This window comes from Papio anubis, chromosome 5, assembly GCF_008728515.1.
Source record: "Papio anubis isolate 15944 chromosome 5, Panubis1.0, whole genome shotgun sequence".
Taxonomy (NCBI): Eukaryota; Metazoa; Chordata; class Mammalia; order Primates; family Cercopithecidae; genus Papio; species Papio anubis.
Window position 1 is genome coordinate 65,035,546 of NC_044980.1, and position 20,869 is coordinate 65,056,414.

The 20,869-nt window shown below is 41.8% G+C and overlaps 1 long non-coding RNA gene across 1 annotated transcript in view; it reads right to left on the reverse strand.

Annotated features, from left to right (window-relative positions):
• Window positions 1–207: 207 nt before the first annotated feature.
• The window catches only part of LOC110743474, a 51,568-nt gene continuing 30,906 nt past the window's right edge, over window positions 208–20,869 (reverse strand). Inside the window, exon 3 of the long non-coding RNA XR_004183735.1 lies at window positions 208–944. This is a non-coding gene — a long non-coding RNA (uncharacterized LOC110743474). The remainder of the gene's footprint in view (window positions 945–20,869) is intronic.

The following is a 20,869-nucleotide window of genomic DNA, read 5'->3' on the forward strand; positions in this document are numbered from 1 at the left end:
GAACTTGACAGTATTTTTTTCCAATTCTGTGAAGAAAGTCATTGGTAGCTTAATGGGAAGGGCATTGAATCTATAAATTACCTTGGGCAGTATGGCCATTTTCACGATATTGATTCTTCCTATCCATGAGCATGGAATGTTCTTCCATTTGTTTGTGTCCTCCTTTCTTTCATTGAGCAGTGGTTTGTATGTAATAAAGGTATGAAATATTCAAAAAATAAAATGAAAGTCTAGTTTTTTAAAATGTTCTAGTTGTCTAATCTGAGTATGGAGAAGAAAACAGAGTGTGTGCTTCTTCTGAGAGGCATCAAATGTGACCCGGGCCTTCTATGCAAGGGTCAGGTGGCAACTGCTTCTCAGAAACAATTAATAGCCTAGGACAAAACTGGTAGCACTGAAAATGGAAGCTCACATTAGGCAAGACTTCCTCAAGGCCAGAAGAGTGACTTACTGTGGTGGCCATGAAAATGCACTCAGGTCTTCTGCTAGGAGAGCATAGTTGGAGACTCAGGTCTCCTGCTAGGGGAGCATAGTTGGCCAATGGACCCAGTGTTCCCCCTCTGGACCCACTTGCACACTCGGGCCAAGGTCCTGAGCTGCTCCCCAGATACCACAGCAAGGGTACTGAGGCAGGCTCATTCCAGTGAGATGCAGGGCTCCTCCAAGGGGAACTTTGTCTCAAGTACTCCCTATAGACCTGCTTAAATCTTTCTTGAAATTTTAGTATAGTCCGAGATTCTTCTTGCCCAATCTTCCTTCCTTCCTTCTCTCCTTCTACTGGTGTTAAACTTGTATTGCAATCCGGAAGTTTTCCTTGTCTTTCCTGCTTTCTTCTCCAAGAAATTTCTTGCACATCTAATCCCATCTTGGCATTTACTTCTTGGCAGGCCTGAACTAATGCACCTAGCATTTCTTTTGGTCCAATCAGCTGAGTGCTGTTGTTGCTACAAAAACAAAACAGATCACACAGAGAGATTGACTGTCTCTTTCAGGGTGAGACAAGAAGACAAAGACTAAGTATATTTCTGATGTCCTAGAGAAGGCAAGAGTGAGAGTCTCTCTTTTTTTTTTTTTTTCATTGACCCATCATAAAATAATTGTTTCTCCTATAACTTATTTGTAAGACAGGGACATAGTACTATATTAGGAGTTGACAAACTTGTCAGCCATTTGGCATGCTGAAAAGCCAGGGGAAAAAAGGGCAGCATCAATGTTGATGTTGGAACCTCCTTCAACCAGAATGTAGCACTTTGTCTCCAGCTCTCCAAAGAAGCTACAGATACAGATGAGCTGTGAGCGGTCCATAAGGGAGAGGTAAAGGCTGGTATTTTATTGGCCTCAGCAGTTTCCTTGTCTACTTTTGTATCACTTACCCGTCAACAAGATGTACGCTCCACAAGATAGATGTTTGCATCTCTCTGGTTCAGTACCATACCCCAATTGCATTTCAAGTGCATGGTGCATGTTAGATGTGCTTAAGAAAGACTTGTTGAATAAACATAAGCCTGTCTGTACCAGTACCCATTCAGGGCAATGGTTTCTGCTATCTATGGAAGTTGTATGGGTGAAGGTATGGAGCAGAGTGGAACAGGGCATTTTCACCTTGCATTTTCCATATCTGAGAAGTAAATGACCAGTAGCAGGCTGTCACTGGGTCTCTCTATGACTGCCGGTACTCAAAAGTGATTCTGCTCAGGAATTAAAAAGGGGCCAGGGTCCTTCTGCATTATCTTGCCCAGAGCCCCTCTCAGGGTTGGAAAATGATTTCTTTACAAGTTTTGAATGAATCCTTCTACTCCATTCTTCCCAGAACACCACCCCACTACACACACACACACACACACACACACACACACACACACGATGACAAGGAAAGAGTATGCAATACTGTTACAAAGGGTTGAGTGAATGTTCCAAAGCATTACTGTGTTAGTTGGGATTTATTTCAATTCTGAAAAAAAAAAATACCCCCAAATTACATGAACTTAAACAAGAAAGAGTTTATTGAACTTCAAGTAGATAGCCCAGTCCTGGTAAGGTGTCATTCCATGGTGTCAGGAACTCAAGCTGCTTCTAATTTGTTGTCCTGCAATACACGGCTTTTCCAAGTTTTCCTTATAATGAAAGATCACGCCAGCTCCAGCCACCACAACTACCTTCCAGAAAGAAGAGAATGGAAAAAGAAGGGAGCATCTCCTTCCTTTAAGGATAATTTCCAGAGCTGCACCATCATGTTTACTAATATCCTACTGGCCAGAGTTTTCAAATGGCCACAGCTAATTGCCAGGTAGACTGGAAAAACTATAGTTTGTATTCTGGGCAACGAGGTGCCCAGTAAAATGAGGACAAATATTGGGACCTCTAGCAGTTTCTAGCACTTTGGCTTTTTGGCTAAAATATATACCTGAGATAATACCCTCTCCACAAGGAGTTACCATAGCCTGCCCAAAGTCCAGGATCACTTGCAGTTCTCTGCATTGAATCAGATGTGACTACCTGTGATCTGGTACTGTAAAGTTATCTGTTACACATACTCCCAATGTGTAACCCTGGAGTAGGAATAGAAAAACACAATAAGACTCCCACTTGGAAAAGAAGAGAATAGAGAATGGAAAACACAGAGCAGTCACTGGTCCATCACCATTCTTCAGTCCCACAGAATATGGCATTCTTGAGGGATCCTTGTTTTTCATAGACCTAGGGGTTACAGAGTCACATGGTTCAGTAGGCCAAGCATTTGATTTATTTGACAATACAACTCTATCAAAAACTTAATAGGTTTCCGATCTTTCTTCTGGTCAGTTCTATGCATAAGTTATAACAATCTAAGATCTTATTAGATGTGTTTTTAAGACTGAGCACTCTTTTCTTTTCTTACTGCTGTCTGTATTCTGCCCACCCCCAGACCCATCTTAATGGCAACTGTCCTGAGGCTAGGTGAACCAATAAGCTGTTGGCAAAGAAAACACTCCTAATCAAATCTTACACTCTTAATCTAATCTGTGCTGCTAGACTGGCTCTTACTGTCTAGCAGAACACTCAACAGAAAGTGACTGAAAAAGCTATATGAGCCTTATCTCTTTCTAAGGCTGTTACTCAAATTCACAATTTCTAACTCCTTCAATTTGGGGTGCAGAGACAGCTAACATTAAACATGCAAGGACCTAAATTGCATCAACTTAATTGCAGGTAACAGGCTGAGTGCCTCCCCTAGCTAATCTCACTAAGGGTATGTGTGTGTTTTGCAGAGAGTTGTGGGCATCCCTGCTGCACAGTTCCCTGACTTGGGGAATCAAGCTGTGGCTCCATCTCTTAACAGCCATGAGCAGTACACCCCAATGCCTCTTGCTGCTAGGGTTCCCTTTGCCTAGCAGGCAAGCATCTTAGAGGTTTACCAGGGAGCTGGCTAACTCCCAGCCACCCTTCCCAGCCAGATGAGCCAGTGTCAGGCTGCTCCAGCCACCCCTCCTTCTGCCTGTCCACTTCACCTGGATTCTCTTCTCCCGAGCAGATCAGCAAGTCCTGTCTAGGCAGATGTGTCAGCTGGGTCAAGGAATACCACACTTTCTTTCTCTCTGGTGCTTCCAGTCTCACAACTGAGCTTCTGCAGCCACCTCAGCACCCTCATTTGACTTTGGTGGGGAAATAAAAAGTCGTTCACCAGGAAAACAGTACTCCTGAAGATTCTGACCACTCGTCCTTCCCCGTTGTCTGCTTATGAAGACCACAGACTTGTAGTTGGGCATGGGGAATTTCTGTGGTAGATTACATTCTGCAAACACTTAGTAAACTCTGAAAGAGCTACCTCTTCACATTGTGGTGTACTTAAGGTCTCTTTGTCTTCAGCCTTTGGCCTTAGTTCAAAAGTCAGGGCATGGGTATCCACATGCAAAAGAATATATTTAGACCCCTAGCTTACACTATATACCAAAATTAATTCAGAAGGAGTCAAAAACCCTAAATTTAAGAGCTAACATTATAAAACTCTTAGAAGAAAAACAGGTATAAATTTACATGACCATGGATCAGGCAATGATTTCTTAGATATGACACCTAAAGCACAAGCAACCAAAGAAAAGGAGAAAATTTTTATGTTGCCAAAATTACAAACTTTTGTGCTTCAAAGGATACCATCAAGAAAGTGGAAAGACAATCCACAGAATGGGAGAAAATCTTTACAAACAGTGTATCAAATAAGGGTCTGCTATGCACAACATACAAAGAACTCCAACAACTTAGCAATAAAAAGACAAATAGCCTTATTAAAAATGGACAAAGAATTTGAACAGACATTTCTCCAGAGAAGATATACGAATGACCAAGGAGCACATGACAAGATGCTCAACATCATTAGTCATTAGGGAAACGCAAAGCAACACCACAGTGGATACCACTTCACACCCACTAAAATTGACAAAAAACAACAACAACAAAAGATGCACAATAACAAGCATTGACACAGATATGGAAAAATTGGAACGCTTATACTTTGTTGGTGAGAATGTAAAATGGTGCAGTCACTTTAGAAAACAATTTGGGCTGGGCACGATGGCTCACACCTGTAATCCCAGCACTTTGGGAGGCCGAGGCAGGTGGATCACCTTAGGTCAGGAGTTTGAGACCAATCTGACCAATATGGAGAAACCCCATCTCTACTAAAAATACAAAACTAGCTGGGCGTAGTGGCACATGCCTGTAATCCCAGCTACTCGGGAGGCTAAGGCAGGAGAATCATTTGAACCCGGGAGATTGAGGTTGCAGTAAGCCGAGATCATGTCATTGCACTCCAACCTGGGCAACAAGAGCAAAACTCCATTTCAGAAAAAGAAAACAATTTGGTAATTCCTCAAAAAGTTAAACAGAGTTACTGTATGATCCACCAATTCCTAGGTATATATATACCCAATAGGACTGAAAACCTCTGTGTACCCAAAACCTTGTACATGAATATTCATAGCCAAAAGAGGAAACAATTCAAATGTCTACCAGCCTATGAACAGATAAATAAAGTGCAGTATATTCATACAGTAAAATATTAGCCATAAAAGGGAATGAAGTACTGATGCATGCTATAGCACGGATGAACCATGAAAATGGTATGTTATATGAAGGAAGTCAGACACAAAATGTCAAATATGTGATATATTGAGAATGGGTCAAACCAAATGAGACTTTTTCTCTTTATTGGTGGTTGACAGGGCCTGGGGGAGGGAGTAATGAAAAATGATTGCTAATAGGTATAGGGTTTCTTTTAGGGGTGACAAAAATGTTATAAAGTTAGATAGTGGTAATTATTGCACAACCTTGTGAATATATTATAAACCACTGACGTACATACCTTAAAAGAGCATATTTTATGGCATGTGAATTATATCTCAGTTTGTTTTTTAAAAAAGTCAGCAATAGGAAGAATCCCATTCAACCTCCCAGTTACAGGTGGAAGTAATTTGGTATAAGTGGGTTAGATTTTATCTGAAAACCTGACTATAGCTGCCAAACTAGAAGCAGTTTTTAGTACATGTTTTAATGCATTTACTAACTTTTATCCGAAAGTGATACACTTACAGGAGCATATCTTATATACAGGCACATCAGTTGTGCCACTTAAAACAGCATTCCTCATTTCCAACTGCTTTGAGTGGACAGATGTACACACTTTGTTTTCTTCTAAGTTATGCACAAACCTAAGGGCTTGCATGCACCATACATATACGCTAATCTTCCTCTTTTCTTTCTTTCACAATACATCCTATAATCCCAAGTCAGTACCTGTTCAAAATCGGCCAAAATAAATGATAAATCTCAAGATATTGCAATCTATGGGTGAGTCTCCAAGATGTCCACAGGATCTAAATGAAAATCAGAGTTGTGATAGAAGAATGGCTGTATAGACTCTAATCAAAAGATTGATTTTTGTGTAGTTGTTCTTTTCTAAAAAACAAATTCTGAAAAATTCTGAGTTGTCTTTGAGAAGCAAAGGACAATGTTGAAGGGTATAAAGGAGCTAATCAAGAAGAATAAAAATAATCTCTTGGTAAAACGACTGAAGTTTGTAATATATTTACATCATAAAGACCACAATGTAAAAAATAAAATCAAAATAAGTGTCTAAAACCAACTGCAACAGCTCATTTCTCTTTTTAAAAATGGAACTGAGCATCTTATTCGAAGCTATTTTTGTTTGCATTATATTATTGCAAATAAACATTCTGAATGATAGAAAGAAGTTGTAATCATATAATTTGCTTTCAGTGTTTTTGTATTAACTCATTAGTCAAACCAATCAGTGAAACATAGTTTACAAAAACATAGCCATTTTTTTGTAAGCATATTATGAATAACATAGAGATGCTTTACTAATTTGATAATTAAGACCCATTATTTGGCTAGAGAGGACCAATTAAGTAAGAATAATTTAACTCTCTCTCTGTCTCTCTTTCTCTCTCTCTTGGCTGACTAAGCTTGGGGGAGAATAAAAGAATAAAGTAATCATACTGCGTTAGAACTAGTAAAAGACATTAGAGATTAACTTGGGGGCATGACTACCGAGGAATTTAGTGAGTTGGCTTCATGGGCAGTCTAGGTAACCCTTAAGTTAGATGCAAAATGTTATAGGAATGTGCATAAGTGTATTTTTGGGGGTAGTGAGAATGTATAATCCTAGAAGATTATGAAACCAATGTGCTGAATAGTGATGGATGAGGACAATTGTCCTGGGACTTTGGAGGTGCTGTTAGATGGTCCTGGAAATTCAGAACCAGTCCACTGCACAGCCAGAGATGACATGGGCTCAGTGATTCCAAAGCCCTTATAGTCAAGAATGTGAAATGCAGGCAGACCAGAGAAAAGAGCAATGGACAGTTCCTGATACACTCAGCTTACCCGCTATACAATCTACAAGCATCCACATGCCCTCATGTGCTATGGAGATAAGTTATTCCAAAATACCATGGTCCCATCAGCCTGGAGGGTCTGGACTACTGGGAATATATATACATATACGTATACACACACATATACGTATATATGTGTACATATATACGTATATGTGTGTGTGTATATATATATATGGCAAGGAAGAATGAGAGGTCGTGGTGTCATGGACAGAAGAAGAAAAACTAGCAAATGTTGGTTTGGTAGGGTAAGCAAGGGTTTGACTTTTAACACGTGATATTCAAGGAGCAGACAGAACACCAAGGTTTAGTTGATCCAAAAGCAACTGGAAAGACAGAAGTAAAGCTAGATGCTCCTACTATAGGGAAATTCATTCCCCATCAGTATTTCCTCCTTTTGGGGCTCTCTTGATTCATCCCCATGACCACCACTGCACTCACTCCCAGGAGTGCATGCTGCTTTCCTCTTTGACCTGCAGCAGTGTGCTAACCTGGTTTATTTGGGTTCATGAGAACAAAATTTTAGCCTTTCCCAATTCTGCCTTCAGTGACCTCACATTGGTAGCCCGCAATTGGCTATGGTAGTGCAATTTCTATTTTCATCATAGAAATTAGCAAATGCTGCAAATTAGGATCCCTCCTCCAAATGGGTTGTTAAATATTTACCAGCGTTTACCAATCATTGCCTATAAGTGAACAGAGATACAGAGTGTGTGGGGCCTTACACAGAATGGCCAAGGAAGACCTCACTGTTAGGGCAGCATTTGGGAAGACTAAGAAAAGGTGATAAAATGAACCATGCAGGTATCTGGGGAAGAGCATTCTTGTTACAGGAAACAGCAAATGTAAGGTACCCAGTGCAGGAGTGTCCTTGGTGTTCAAGGGATGGCAAAGAAGGCCTGTGTGGCTGGAGCAGAGTGAGTGAAGGAAATAATGATAGGGGATGAGGTTAGAGAAAGATGAAGAAAGGAGGAGCAAATCATGAAAAACCTTTTAGACGACTATAAGGAGTTTGGTTTTTACTTTGAGAGAAATGGGGAGACACTGGAGGGTATAGAGCAGTAAAGGGACATGAGTATGACATAGACCTTAAAAGGATTACTCCTTTTAATCCTTCATGTCAACTTTATGGATGCTAGGACCAGAAGGCTAGTGGTGGAGGTGATAAGAAGTGTTCATATTCTAGATCTGAATACAATAGAATTGTTATTAATAAGCAGCTTTCAGCTCAATAAAAGAAATGTGTTTCTAATAAGCGTTTTTGTCATCTCCAATGAAGTACCAAGCTTCCTCTACAGAAGCTTGGAAATAATCAGGCAGACGCTTGATATCCCTCACCAGAGATAGTATAGGGGAGTTTCCCATGTTGGGAGGAGTTTACACCCACTGACCTCTAATATTCTTCAATGGCCTGGGGCTTGGCTACACAAGAAAATGCTTGTTATAATTTGATGACTGATGACTGAGTTAGGGCTAAGGGAGCAAATAGGGTTAGATATATAAATTGAAATGGCTTCATTTCTGTAATAAATATGTTAATGGTTATTTTAGAGATATATTTATGACTTGGGCATAGGCATATCTAAGTGTTTGGGGGCAAAGTGGACGGGGCAGTAGTTTCGCGTTCGTGTCGCTCTCCGTGGTGCTGAAACACCAACGGCTGAGGGATAATGTTCTCCTAACTCACTGACTCTTCCTACTTGGAGGTGAGGCCACCTGACTTGTGAAATCACATGAGGTAGAGATGGGTTGAGTTGGGGAGGCTTGAGAACAAAGAAAGTAAGGATGTCTTAGAATTCAGGATATTACAGCTGGAAAGGGTTTCAGGCAGTATCTAGTCCAATTGCTTAATCTTGCAACTGAGAAAACAGAGCAAGTCCATTTGCAGGTAGCAGAGGTCCAGGACCCAGTATATCTCATCCTGGGATGAGATAAAAGTGAGAGGGGGCTAGTCCTGTGGGGTTATTCTTAACATTTCCACCAGAAGTTTCTACGACTTGAGTTCTCCCTCATTGTGTGACCCTGTTCACTATACCAGTGAATAAGCTTCCTCAAAAACATGTCCTGGTTTGTACATGAATTTCCCTGATTTATACCTGGAACCCTCCAATCTGGACTTGACATCCTTAGGTGTAATGGAATTTCTGGTTGATGTCACCCCAACTTCCCAGGCCTCTGTAAATGACCACTACTTTTTACTAATGTTACCATGCATCTAATTGGTTTGTCATACTTTCTGAAGGACTCGACGGAGCTGGGTATGCACTAACATGTTATACTTGTCCTTGTGTGGCTGTTTATTGAGGCTGTAGATCTGCCATTTGGTAGGATACAATTACTGAGGTTGTAGAATAGGGAAAAGAACACATGGGTAAAGCACCAGGTAACCAGTCCTGCAGAGACTTAGTGATGTAAGAACTCACACCATAATCTTGTTAATTTTTTTTTTTTTTTGAGACAGGGTCTTGCTCTGTTGCCCAGGCTGGAGGGCGGTGGCTTGATGATGGCTTACTGCAGCCTCAAACTCCTTGGTTCAAGCAATCCTTCTGCCATAGCCTCCTGAATAGCTGGCACCACAGTTACATGTTACCATGCCTGGTTAATTTTTTATTTTTACTTTTTGTAGAGACAGGGATCCCCTATGTTGCCCAGGCTGGTCTTGAACTCTTGGACTCAAGTGATCCTCCCACCTTGGCTTCCCAAAGTGAAAGGATTACAGGCATGAGCCACCACGCCTGGTTAATTTTTACAAATGAAAAATAAGAGTAAGCGTCCGCCGAGGTAGGTAATCACACTGAGTCAAGCTCGTGGGATTTTTTTTTTTTTTTTTTTTGCCTGAATTATCTAGGTAAACACAGATATGCCTCAGAAATAAATGACTTATATATGTAAAGGAGCTACATTAAATCTTAATTTTAAAATTTCATTAAATTCTGATTGTGTGTATGTTTTTTAACTGGGCTGACAGACATTAATAACTACTGAAATAGTGAATTGCCATTGGCTCTGGATCTGTAAATAGAACAAAGCCATCTGTTGGGTAGAGACCATGGAAGCTCCTCCCTGGCCTCCCAGAGGCTCATTGTAACCTTGGGTCACAGATGGATGTGGCTCAGCTACCCTGAGTACTAACTTCATCTGGCCTCAAAGCCCCAGAGCCAAGAGCAGGTGTGAGCCACATGCCTAGTTTCCCCAGGGGCTAGGAAAAGCCGCCTTGAGACCCAGGCTGCAAACAAAAGCTGGTAGAGGAGACTTTCCTAGCTGTTTCAGACTGTACCATAGATGTGAAGCTCAAAGAGGAAGGGAAAAGTCGGCCTTCCTTATTCCAGCCTCTCCTACCTGCCTGTGCCCAAGAGTGCTTCAGACCCAGAGATAGTTTGACCAAAATGGATCTCCAAGTTTGAGCCCTGGTGTTCTTACCATTTTGCTATTTAAAGTCTGCACAGGTATTCGGAGAACTGTCTGAATGGCCATGTCCCCCAGCATCTCCCTAACTAACTCACTCAATTTTTGCAGAGGGTCCTTTTTCAAAACACCTCTGGCTGGGTGTGGCAGGGCATGCCAGTAATTCCAGCTACTCAGGAGGCTGAGACAGGAGGATCCCTTTTGCCCAGGAATTTGAGGCTGCAGTAAGCTATGGTTGCGTCACTGTACTCCAGCCTGGGCTCTGTCAAGAGACTCCAGCTGGAGACTCCAACTCTAAAATGGGGTCTCTTTATTTTTAGAGACCCTATCTCTAAAATAGTAAGTAAATTAAAATTTTATAAAATAAAAAAGAAACATCTCTGCCTCTGCTAGTCTGCCTTTCTCCCATTCGAGAAGGTCTTCTGTTTTTCTTTTCTCAATTTTATTTCCCACTTGAGTCAATGTATTATTTCCTTTCCCTGATGTAAGAAAATTTCCTCTTACAAATGATTTTTAGCCAATGAACAAAATGCACTGGCAAGGACAGGGGCCTCCATCTCTCATGCAATCCAGAGAGATTCCTGTGAGCTGAGGTTTGCTCTTGAAAACGCCTGTTTGGATGCAGAGGGTTAGAATGCAGCTAAAGAAGGACCCTTGCCCATGGTCCTCAGGTTTCGGTGGCTCAGGGTTTGTCTGACACCAGCGAGGTTTGAAGAGGGAGTCAGGGTGGCCAGGGATTAAATAAATGGTTGGAGGTAAGGGAGGCTCTGGAAGGGCTGAGCCGTGTTCCCGTAAGGTCCTCAGGAGGCCAGGGCGCAGCGCCTGATCCTGTATTGCAGGCTGAAGCGGCTTAATTGCTGGTAATTAAGGCAGGATCTATAGTTTCTGGGCATGCCTAGTGGGGGAGGGGCTGGGTTTCTGGCCTTGGATGAGCTGCAGGAAAGCAAACGGCTGCTCCTCTGAGCTTACAGCTCAGACACTCCCAGCAGGGCCTGTTGCTGGGCAGTTTTCAGCACTAGGAGTCTTTGCAAACCTGCTCTTTGGGGATGGAGAATTGTCTTTTCAAAGGAAATCAAAGTAGAATAGGAATAGTTAACCTTTATTGAGAGTTTACCATAGGTCAGGAATTGTGCTAAACACATTTAATTCTCAAAACATCTCAATGGGTGAATTTTTAATTGATGATGATAATAAAAGATTGGATAATTTGCTCAAGGTTCACAGTTCACACAGAATGCAAATTTAGTTAATTGGATTCCAGAGTCTATGTTTGCAGGCACCATGCTCTTCTGCGGAGATTGCAAGCTGGTAGCCTATGAGCCTTCAGTGTGCCTGATCCCCACATTGCTTTAAATGTAAAAATGTTCAATAAAATTAAGGATTTCTGGCTTTTTGAAAAAAATGATAATGTCTTCCAACACTGGCCCAATTTTTGCATGGCAACAATGAATTGGGACTGAGTAGCTGTTGCCCCTTCTAGAGAGGGAATCTCCAGTTTTTCTGTTTGTACTGCTTCTTCTTGCCAACCTCCTAGTCCATTTCAATCATTTATGAAAATGACATGCCTGGCCCTCGGCATTTTGAAGTTGTGACACTGCCTTTCGTCAAGCAAAATAGAATAAGACATAAGAGTATGAGCTGGAATAGAGAAATGAGGTGGTGAGACCCAGTTACACGAGCCACAAGTGTCTTTGCACTTAGTCATACACGCCAAGAGCACAAGCTCATCGCCGAGGCCAATTTATCCCTAGTCTCATTTTCAAGTTCACAGATAAGCAGAGAAGGGCTGGCTCAGGGTGGGGGTAGAAATGTACAGAAATTTCAAGAAGCATTGTAGTCTGAGACAAGCAACTTTTCCCACCTACTTTTAGGATATTGCTTTTCATAAAGCTTTACCATAAGTTCTGCTTTATCATCTCTGCCTGAGCTTCCAGCTGGACAGACTCCGAAATCTAAAAGCCTGCAACTTCCAAAGGAGGACATTTAGTTGCCCAAGGCTGTACAGCCACACCAGGCTGATTGCTTCTGGGTAATCAAGTGGGAAATTTCATCTGCGTTTAGGGTTTACTGTGCCATCAGTCTTCTCCAGATGCCTGCAGAGTTGAGATTCACGTACCCACACCAGGAACACTGTCCCTTAAAGGGCTGTAGTGCTTTTTGGGAAGTAGAGTAAATAAAATGATCTATTAGTTTTCTTTAACCAGAAGAATCAATCACTCTGGTTAAGGCAAGGACCATCATGTGGTGATGTGATGTTGAGGTCCAGCTTTTGAACTCTTCAGAGTAAGCCGAGAATGATCTTACATCAAGCACCTCCAGAGAAACATGGACCCCTCAAGTCCACTGCGACCTCCAAGCTGAGGCCATGAGACTCCGGAAAACTTTATCTTAGAATATGTCTTCTTTGCATAAAAGGAACAATTAGGCTTGGCTTCCTGACACTGAGGGTGACTAGGCTTTTCCCTAACGACCAGTAGGGCAGCTGGCATTTTCATGCTTTCACACCCAGAAGACTCTAGCCCCAAGGTATGTGCTCTAGTCTCTCTTCCAGACAAGTCCTTTCAGAATTCTTGACTGAAATATCTCAATAAAGTCTGCTCTTTCCTAAACCTCAACCTCAGAGCTTCCCTGGAGGATGACTCATCTTGAGCAGAGGCAGCGCAGCAGACCTGTATGAGCAGGGTGTGGGCTTGGACAGCCTTGGGTTTGCAACTGGCATTGCTGCTTGCTGGCTGGGTGGGCCTACAATTCAGTCACCTCACCTCCCTGGGCAAAGGTTTCTTCCTTCAAGAAATGCATAATGACCCTGCCTCCCAGGGTTGGAACAAAAGCTCTTTAAAATAATGCAGCACAGAAAAGAGCTTACAAGGATGTGTGTGTGCAGGTGGGGTCAGATCTTGTATTCCAAAGGAATATAGGAAGGGTTTAATAAAAGGTCTTGCTGATTCTGTCCCCTGCCTGCCTCTCTAACTTTCTCTCGTTCCCATCGCCCTTTCTCACTCAGTGTGTTGTTTCTTTTTGAGACGGAGCCCTCGCCTCTGTCGCCTCGGCTGGAGTGCAGTGGCCGGATCTCTGGCCTCACTGCAAGTCTCCGCCTCCCCCGGGTTCACGCCCCATTCTCCGCCTCAGCCTCCTGAGTAGCTGGGACCACAGGCGCCCGCCACCTCGCCCGGCTAGTTTTTTGTATTTCTTAATAGAGACGGGGTTTCACCATGTTAGCCAGGATGGTCTCGATCTCCTGACCTCGTGATCCGCCCGTCTCGGCCTCCCAAAGTGCTGGGATTACAGGCTTGAGCCACCGCGCCCGGCCCTCAGTGTGTTGTTTCTTCTGCTAAAAACATTCTTCCTACCCATCACTCCACACTTGCCTCACTCCCTTTTCCTCCCTCTTCAGGTTGCTGCCTTCCCTGGCCTTCCACACTGGATCAGGTCCCCAGGCCAAACTTTTTGAAACCAACTTGTACTTTCTCTTCACAGCATTTCCTGCTGTATCTGAGATGATGCCACTATCTGTTTCCCACTATTCTTAGAACTTCCTAAGAGCAGGCTCTACTGTTTTGCCCACAGCTGTATCCCAAATGCCTAACAAGAACCTGTCACATAGTAGGTCCTCAATAAATATTTGTTGAATGAGTAATAAAACTTAGCTTGAACTTTCTTTTGATTATACAATAGTCAACAGACGCATGTTAAGAAATCATTCTTGGCCGGGAGTGGTGGCTCATGCTTGTAATCCCAGCATTTTGGGAGGCCAAAGTGGGCAGGTCATCTGAGGTCAGGAGTTTGAGACCAGCCTAGCCAACACGGAGAAACCCCATCTCTACTAAAAATTAAAATTTGGCCTGGCATGGTGGCAGGTATCTGTAATCCCAGCTACTTGGGAGGCTGAGGCAGGGAAAATTGCTTGAACCAGGGAGGCGGAGGTTGCAGTGAGCTGAGATCGCACCATTGCACTCCAGCCTGGGCAACAGAGTGAGACTCTGTCTCAAAAAAAAAAAAAAAATTATTCTTAACCATCTAAAATTTAACTCACAATGGATCAAAGCCTAAATGGAAGAGCTAAAACTATAAAGCTCTTAGGAGAAAACATAGGGGCAAATCTTGGTGACCTTGGATTTGGGAATGGAGTCTTACAATATGACACCAAAAGCACAAGCAACAAAAGAAAAAAATAGATAAATTGAATATTATTAAAATTAAAAACTTTTGTGTTTCAAAGGACATCATCAAGAAAGTGAAAAGGCAATCCACACAATGGGAGAAGTTTTTCCAAATCATAGATCTGATAAGAAACTTATATATAGGATGCATTTTTAAAATTCTTGTAACTCAATGACAAAAAGATAAATAACCCAATTTAAAAATAGGCAAAAACAAATTGAATAGGGATTTTTCCAAAGAAGACATAAAATAGCCATTAAGCATATGAAAAGATGCTCAACATCATTAGATATCAGGGAAATATAAATCAAAACCATAATGAGATACCACTTAACACCTACTATAATGGCTAGAATCAAAAATTCTGATAATAACAAGTATTGGTGAGGATCAGAAACCTCATTCATACACAGCTGGTGGTAGTATAAAATGATGCAGCCATTTTGAAATATAGTGTAGCAGTTCCTCATAAAGTTAAAGACAGAGTTAGCATTTGACCAACAATTTTACTTTAAGATATACCCAAGACATACGAAAAAATGTCCATACAAAAACTTGTGTATGAATGCTCATATCAGAGTTATTCATAATAGCCAAAAAAGAGGAAAGAAACCAAATATCCATCACCCAATAAATGGATAAATGAAATGTAGTCTACCCATACAATGGAATATTATTCAACCATAAAAGGAAGAAGTACTGATATATGCTATGACATGAATGAGCCTTGAAAACATTCACTTAAGTGAAAGAAGCCAGACCCAAAAGGCCACATATTATAAGATTCTATTTATACGAAATGTCCAGAAGAGGCAATCCATAGAGACAGAAAGTAGATTAGTGTTTGCCTTGGGTGTGGGGGAAGGGATGGGGAGATGAGGAGTAAAAAGCTAAAGGGCACAGAGTTTCTTTGGGGCCATGAGGGGAATGTCATAAAATCAATTGTAATGACGGTTTCACAACTCCGTGAATATACTAAAAAAAATAAAATTCTGTCCTTTAATGGGTGAATCATACGATATATGAATTGCATTTCAAACTGCAAAAAAAAAGGGAGAGAGAGATCATTACATGTCCCTGAATTTTTAGGTATTAAGAGAAGCACGTGACTCTCACCTGCAACGAGTTAACAAGCCAGTTGGGAAGACAAACATATATGAAATAATAAGCAATACTAAATCAGTTACAACCAAACACTACACCAGGAAGCAAAAGCTGTGGCCCTAAGAAGGCACACAACCTATGGAGAGGGGGCATCTTGCATATGGGGATATTTTAAATTCTGAATACAGAAACTACATCCTGTGACACTTGGTGTTGACGCTAGTTATTTTCTAGCACTGTTGTCTGCTTTTTCATATGTTTTAGTCAGGCCTCCCCAGCTAGATCGACTGTTTCATCATTGTTTTCCCCTAGCTGCAAGCACAGGGCCTGGCACTCACTTAGGGTGATGGGTTCTATGACTGGAGGTGAAGCCAGTGTCGGGATGTAAAGCTTCCTGTCTGAGCTGACCTGTCTCTTTTCATTATGCCTATGTCAACAAGGGATTCCTTTTTGCAAACATCTTTCCCATGTTTCATTTGTTAGCCTATCCCGCAGGCCAGGAGGGCAGAATAGCATGCTAATGTGACTGTCTGGGGAAGTAACTGGAGAATAGGAAGGAGCAGGGAGACTGGTCTTAATTCAAGGTTACCCAGGGGGCAAGCACCTGGCTGATCAGGGATTAGCATAGATGTTACCGTCCTGCTAAACCCAGAAAGCCAGGTCGTTTATCTATTTGGGAGGTAGATTTGTAGTCATGTAAGGGAGAAAAAATTGGTCTAAAGCAACCTTTATTTTAGGACGAAAATAAGGGTGTGTATGTGCAGTAATGTAAAGGGGGCAGATCATGTCTCCAAGGGAATAAAAACCCAAGCAAATGATAAAGTTACAAAAAAAGTGTTTGTGATCCCCAGTATCCCTGAGACCCTCTAAGATCCACAGTTCTGAGATGGGGAAGATTGCCTTAAGGCAGCCTCAATGTTCCTTTGGAGATCCTGCTCCATTTAATATATCATTTAGTGTATTTGTTCATTTAAGCCATGACTCACTGCTTCTCTGAATTCTATTTTTACTTGTTGTTTCTCAGTTGGATTTTTTTCCATATATAAGATGTTCAACTATTTGTCTAATGGGACAACATCACTTTGGGGCTGGTAAACTGACCACATAGTTTTATTATTTGTAAATTGTAAAACGTTGTAGTAAAAATGTCTTCCCCTAAATTTGCTAAGATTGAGAAATCACCCTAAAGTCAGCATGTGATAAAATGCAAATTGTGTTACGTATTTTCTCAGGTATAATTCTGAGACACTCAGAGGAAGATGGTGGCCATCTACCTATATATTATTGTCTAATATTTGAACATATTCCCATCAGGCTGGGGAAAGCAGGCAAGGAACCTGAGCCAGGAGAGCAGGAATCTCAGGACAGGCAGAGCAAAATGGAGACTAACCAAGATGGTGGATCACATGGTTGCCTAGAAATAACAATTTGTTAACCTTTATGTGTGTCTGAGTTTATAGTTGATGTATGCGTACATACAAATGATGTATTCATAGGTAAAAGCATAGAAAAGTTCTAGAGTGATACACATCAAGCTGATAAATTCTGGAAAGAATACATTGAATTGGGGCCAAGGGAAGTGAAATGATTGGCTTTTACTCTAAATACCTTAATATCATTGTTTTAAATAACAAAAAATGAAATATATTTTAAAATATATTCATAGAATCCTGCAAAATAAAAAAACATAAATAAGAGACTAAGGGGAGAGGGTATAAGACTACATGCTGATTACTAAAAAACAAATTAGAATAGTGTAATTAGGAGAGAATAAAAACCATCTGTAATCCTGTGCTCAGAGATAATTGCACTAGGAGAGCATTCCTCACCCAAATCCAGAACAATGGGTTATAGTCCAGGCAGAAGAAGTCTCTACTAGTAGAGAACTGGTACCATACCAACAGGACTGGGGGCAAGAGGCCAGAACTGGGCTTATCATCCTAAGATCTGACCAGATGGAGCCACTGGCTAAGTAAGGAAGAAGCAAGCAGCTGGTCAGGCAGTGGGGTTGGGGCCAAAAGTCAGAGAGCAGGACTTAGAGGGAACAGCACCAGCAAGGTAGAGGGGGGTGGGATTGGAGACTCAGATACTGGAGTGAGATACTCGCCCTCACTACTGTTTTCATTCTGTGCCCATAAATGATAAAAGTCATCTGCAGGAGGTCAGGAGTTACAATAGGATCTTGGCCAAATAAGATGCCAGGATTACACACAGAGTTAACACTACCACACAGAGACCTCACCCTAGGTCTGTGGTGGAAATGGGACTGGGAGGAAGCTCCTAAAAAGAGGAGTTAGTGGCCTTAGAGGTCAGTCTTAGATAAGGGAAGGGAAGACTGTGACAGAATGAGTGACTTGGAAAGAGTCTGGAAGAGTCTAGGGGCAATAGGGATACTAGTGACATTGGAACAGTCCTTCTTTGTGTGGACTGTTCGTGTATTGCAGGAGGCTGGGCACCCTGGCCTTCATTCACTGAAGAAATAGGGCCATCCCTCCCCTGCCCTACTCAGAAAGTGACCCAACCCAACAGCACACATCCAATCATCCCTATGGATGGAAAGCATCCTTGTTTGGAAAGTACCACATCCAGTGCCTAACTAACAGACGGTGGGGGGCTATAACCCCCCAATTCTCTCCTGCTGCTGGAAAGTAGAACTGTGGCTTCCACCTGACTTTATGTGCCTGGACCATAGAGAATGGGCTAAGTTTGAGAGGCTCTGAGGAACAAGAAAAAGTGCGGAAAGGCATAGAACCAAGAGGCACAGTTGGTGCAAGAGGGCCATCCTGCTTTACCCTCCGAGGGAGAGAACGGAAAGTCTGCGCCACCCTGAACAGCAGCAGGAAGCACTCAGAGAACCCCTGAGAAGGGCCCTGCTTCATACCACTGGTTATGAAATGAGGCATCTATGTCAGTCCTTCAGCCTCCAGGGCTCTGGCTTTTGGATTTTATATATTTTTAAGGAGGTTGAAGAGAGGCAGTTGTGAGATCTGCTGTGACTATTTAAAGAAATGTGCTCTTAACCTATCGCAGCATTAAACTTGAGATAGGGTCTGCGATATCAGTAAGATGTGAACTCCTCTATCTCAGGATCTCGCTATATTTAACCACTTAGATGGAAAGACAATTTTCACATTTACATAGGATATAGATAGTAATCATCCAATAAGCCTTGGTTCTAATTTTAAATGCACGTCTCTAGGCGTCTCAATAACTGGACAACATTGCAGTGCTTGCAATCTTAAATTAAGAGCTCAGTCTCTCATTCTATGTGGGAAAATGCATTGCATTTCTGGGTTTGCTCATTTCATTCGCACAAGCAAGTTAATTGCTTGAGTATATGTGTAGATACATTTTTCACCTAATGCTGGCCTACACAAAACTGCTCAAGGAGCAGCTGAAAACATTTTCCTTTTTTAATTTGTGAGACAAAAAACAACAAGAGTTTAACATGGTAGATTACAAATGTAGGGCCTTGAAAGAAACAATAGGTACGCCAGCCCTCGGATAGTTCTAATCTGATTGGAAGGGGGTCCCAACACTTTCCCACTCATTTGTAGAGAAACTGAGGCAAAATCAGCTGATTGCCTCAGTTTCTCCACAAAGAAGTGGGAAATGTGCTGATTTGCCTCAATTCCTCTATAAAGCGGTGGGAAAGCTCTGCTTTTCTCCATTCTTTGGGGTCCACGTTGGCTCTGGGTGTAGCCCTATATTATCAGCTCAGAGAACTATGGGCAGTAGCAATAGCCATGAACCCTTTTTCCAGCGGTAACCCCGTGTGGGGCATTGCACTAAACATTTCACAGGCATTATCTCATTTAATCATCACGGCATCTCAGTGAGGTGGATGCTATTCATTTTACAGATGGTGAAACTGAGACACCACTCAGGAAACATTAAAACAATAATACAGTTGAGGTCTCTAGAACTCCCACTTTCCATTCTCTCAAGCATTCCCCGTTTCTGGCCATGAAAGAATAACCCCAAACCTCTTGGTGTGGGATCCCAGGACACATAGGAATAACCAGAGACAAATGCAGGGCCTCGGTCAGGTTCTGATACTGCGGGTACCTTGAGTGGCCCTGCAAAGGCAGGATCAAATATTCATTTAGCCAATACTATTAGAGCCAGGCTTGCAGTGCAATTTTTCGTTGCTGATGTTGTTGAGGGTCATGTAGGCCTTCCTGAGTGAAAGGAAAGAATTAGGCCTGTCGGCCTGTCCCTTCCTTCCCTTGCTTATTCAGCACCTTCTTCCTGATAGCAGGGAGCAGCTGGAGTTGGTGAACTGGAACCCAAGCAGATCAATACCGTGTGCACAAGAGGACGTCATTAGCAGAGCACTAATGCTCATCATGGATACATCCAGGGTGTCAGTCATCGTGTAGAGGTTAAATAGACTCTGTCTAATGCCAGGAGATTCATCTTACTGGAATATGGGACATTTTTCTGCCTCACTCACTCAATACAAATTTAGAGAAGGTAAACTACATGTTATTTTTAAATATTTGGAATAAGGCTTTGTAGGTAGTGTTTGCATAAAGAATGAAAACATCATCTATCTATCTATATAGAATACATATAACTTATATATTTAAAACTGTAGACAAATGTGTTCCAATCACATTGTGTGCAAAGCCTTTTAAAAACTTGAATACAGTTTCACTGTGCTAGGGACACATCCTGTAAGGTACCCAAGTGCCAAATTCTTTTGCAAAATGACACCTATGCCAGTAGTTTTCACTTAAATATTTTGCAAAATTAGTGTTGGTGTTTTTGTTTTTATTTTTTGGTCTTCTTTTTTTAAATGAAGGCACAAGACTATTGCAATTAATAATGACTAACAACCTAAGTAAATGTGAATTCCCTTCCTGATGCTGCCGTCACCTGCCCATGCAGGAGCACCCTTCTGTGGTGGTGAGCAGAGGTGGAGGTCTGTGCCATGTATGCCATCTTCCCTCCACATGGTGCCTCCCTTCTTTACATTGTGTTGGGAGGCCTGGTTCTTTGCTCAAGCTTAAAATTATCTGTGGCCCTTTAAGGAATGTGGAAACAAACACAAGAAGACATGAAGTAACTGATACTTTTTTTTAACTGATAGAAAATTTCTAAGAATACGTCTTCTCAAAATGAGAATATTTCACCAAATTTGGTTAACCGAAGCCAATTCATGCAAAAATAATAGCTATATTATAGGCCATGGATTTTGTTTGTCTTAAAGGATATTACTTTCTTATAAAAACTCCTACACAAATGCAAATGCAGAGAGATACATTTTGTCAGATGTCTAGCCACACAGATAAAATTGCTTT